Source organism: Centruroides sculpturatus, unplaced genomic scaffold, assembly GCF_000671375.1.
Source record: "Centruroides sculpturatus isolate CEXI.00-Female unplaced genomic scaffold, Cexi_2.0 scaffold403, whole genome shotgun sequence".
Lineage (NCBI taxonomy): Eukaryota > Metazoa > Arthropoda > Arachnida > Scorpiones > Buthidae > Centruroides > Centruroides sculpturatus.
Window position 1 is genome coordinate 555,466 of NW_019384751.1, and position 2,971 is coordinate 558,436.

The 2,971-nt window shown below is 27.8% G+C and overlaps 1 pseudogene; it reads right to left on the minus strand.

The window, feature by feature from the left end:
• Nucleotides 1-2,971, minus strand: part of LOC111628580 — a 34,749-nt pseudogene that overhangs the window by 14,046 nt on the left and 17,732 nt on the right.

Below are 2,971 nucleotides of genomic sequence, written 5' to 3' on the forward strand. Positions count from 1 at the left end.
TAGTCGGCAAATTTCAAATGTCCGCTAGTGATGTGGCGCTACAATATTTGGCTATGTCTTGGCTACTTTAATATTATTTTTACGTGTTTTAGCTGGAAACACTCATTTTATTTAAACGAGGCTTAATTTTCACATTTTTAACGATACAATAGCGACAATTATTATTTTTAAAAATTTTTGTTAGGCTTAACATCAATGAAAATTCAACATGAAGTAGGTTAATAGCGATATACTAATATACTAATTACATGGGATATAATAATATACTACACTAATAATGGATTTTTTCATACTTTTTGGTTATCCGACTTTTCAATTATCCGACCAACCCCAGTCCCCAACTGAGTCGGATAATCGAGGCTCTACTGTATCTTTGTAACACCAAATGAAAAATAACTTATTCTTAGAAGTATCTATTAAACATTTCAAAATGCTGCATTAAAATAGTAATAAAATATAATTAATCTACTTTATTAATAATAAACATATGTAGCCTCCTAACAAAAAAATTAGCTTTAAAAATTTGGACAACTGTCCTAGGATAAGAACTACTAGATATGCACAATGTTGTAATACTGCAAAAAATTAAAAACCTGAAATTAATTCAATAATTTTAAAGTTTTTATATAAACTATATAAAACCATTACAAAACTGACCTTCCTGATTATGGAAATCATTTTAGTTTTGATCAAAACTTGATATAAACTAATTGAACGTCAAAACAAAATGAGGCAATAAACATTTCCACAAACCCAATTTTTCAACAGGATGAACTAGAATATTCTATAATTAAGTGCCTCCTAGCACACAAAACTGACAATAATGAAATCTCTGAAATGTTGCCTATCTACAATGCTGTACTTTGGAACATTTTAGCAACTTAAATTATTTGTTGTATACTCTGCAATCTTATGCATTTACGGACCAACTCACTGAAAGAACTAGCAATGAACGTCTATGATGAAGGAATCCAAATACTAGTGTCATGCTATCACAAATGCTTAAATTATAATTTAAGCACTTGTCACAGCACACACAAGTAATCAGTACAAGACTAGTTATTTTTCTACATAATGGTAACTATTTAGAAAAATAACTGGTCTTGTATTCATTACTTAATAAAACTTTTTTCTTATCATCACTGTTTTCATTTCCATTTTTATAACGAAATTTTCTTTTTTTTCTGGACACCTCTCATAAATTAAAAATTTATAATTATAAAATAATTAAGTAACAAAATTACTTTTCTATCCTTAATGATGATTTCTTTTTTTTCTGCTTTTTGCCTTTTCATATCATCATAAATACTATCATATTCATAAACAGTAGGATCTTCTTCTAATACTTTCTGTATCTCCATATGTGTCTGCAAAAATACAATATTACATTAATATAATTATTAACTTATTTTATTATATAGTTTAAATAATTAAATTTTATTTTACATAAAAACATCTTAATATAAACTTTGCATTTTATAAAATAATATTCAACAATAACATGCATTAAATCAGATTATAAACCTAAAATATACATAATGCACTTAAGTACAGTAATTTTACATGATTCTATTAAAATTCAGTTCCATAAAATAAAATTATTGGTTAAGATAAACTAATTACAGTAACAAGCATATCATAAAATCAAAATAATAATTATCTTCTCCACATGCAAAATTACTATACAAAATAGAATTTAGACTGTCAGATTTCTTTAGTGCTAATAAATAAATTTAATGAATCAAAACAATTTTAAATTATTGATATACAAAGTTTTAAATCATCAGTAAATTAATGAACACTACTATAATATATCAATTTAAAATATAAAACCATTAATTAATCTACAATATATTGTGATCTATACAATAACACATTCAGAAAAAAAAAAAAAAAAAAGACATCTCTTTAACATTCATGTTCATTAATAGACAATAATTAGCACATTATCATTAATATAATATTAACATGTACAAGAAAAATTTGTTTCTACAATTGAACATTAGTATGGTCCTATGAAGAGGTTTCAGAATTAATTCTTTTGCCTCTATAGCCTTATTAAATTCTTTATTATATCATTGTCTATGTTTGCCTCTGTATAATAAGACCTATTAATATACAGAGTCCAAGTAGATAATGATATAATAAAGAACTGTTGCAACAGTTCCTCCAATTTTAAGAATGTTCAATGTAATTTGGTTCTATAAGTAATGATATCAATGTCTGTATACTACCGTATTAGCCCGAATATAACGCGATATTTTTCGACCATTTATTTTTTGTTAAAAAATCGACTCGCGCTAAATTCGAGGTTTAAGTAATGGAATGTAATATAAACAAGGACATTTTCCTACAGAGGTTGAAACGCGACTGAACGTCTGAGCAATTCCTAGCTCAACCAACCATGTGATCAAATTAGTAGGCCTGCGCTTTCGTTTGCATAGCGCTACTATAAAAAGGCTATGTCTCCACTTGTTAACATCTCATGCAACTGTTTTGTTTCATTTGTTTTTTTTTTTTTTTTGCTCTAGTGACTAGCAGCGGTTACTTTACTTTTTTCTTTATTGCCCATAAAAAATGAGTGCGAGTAATAAAGGTAGTGTTGAGAAAAAAGGCTCATCAAAGAGTCAAATAAATAAAGGTACCAGGAGAACCTACGATATGAATTTTAAAATTATGGTTGCAAACGAGGCAGAAAGAATGAACAAATTGAGAGCTTCGAGGAAGTACGGAGTTCCAGAAGTAACATCCGCCTATGGAGAAAAGATTTAAGGAAATATAAGAATGCAAAGAAAATCTTTTAGTGGAACTAAACAAGGAAGGTTTAATGAAGTTGAGCAGCGAGTGTTAAAATTTGTAATAGAAAAGCGAAATGAAGGGTGCCCAATATCCCGTGAAGTCATAAGATTTAAAGCGTTAGAAGAGGCTGCTAATTTAAACATTCCTAGAAAGGACTTTAAGGCAAGTATGG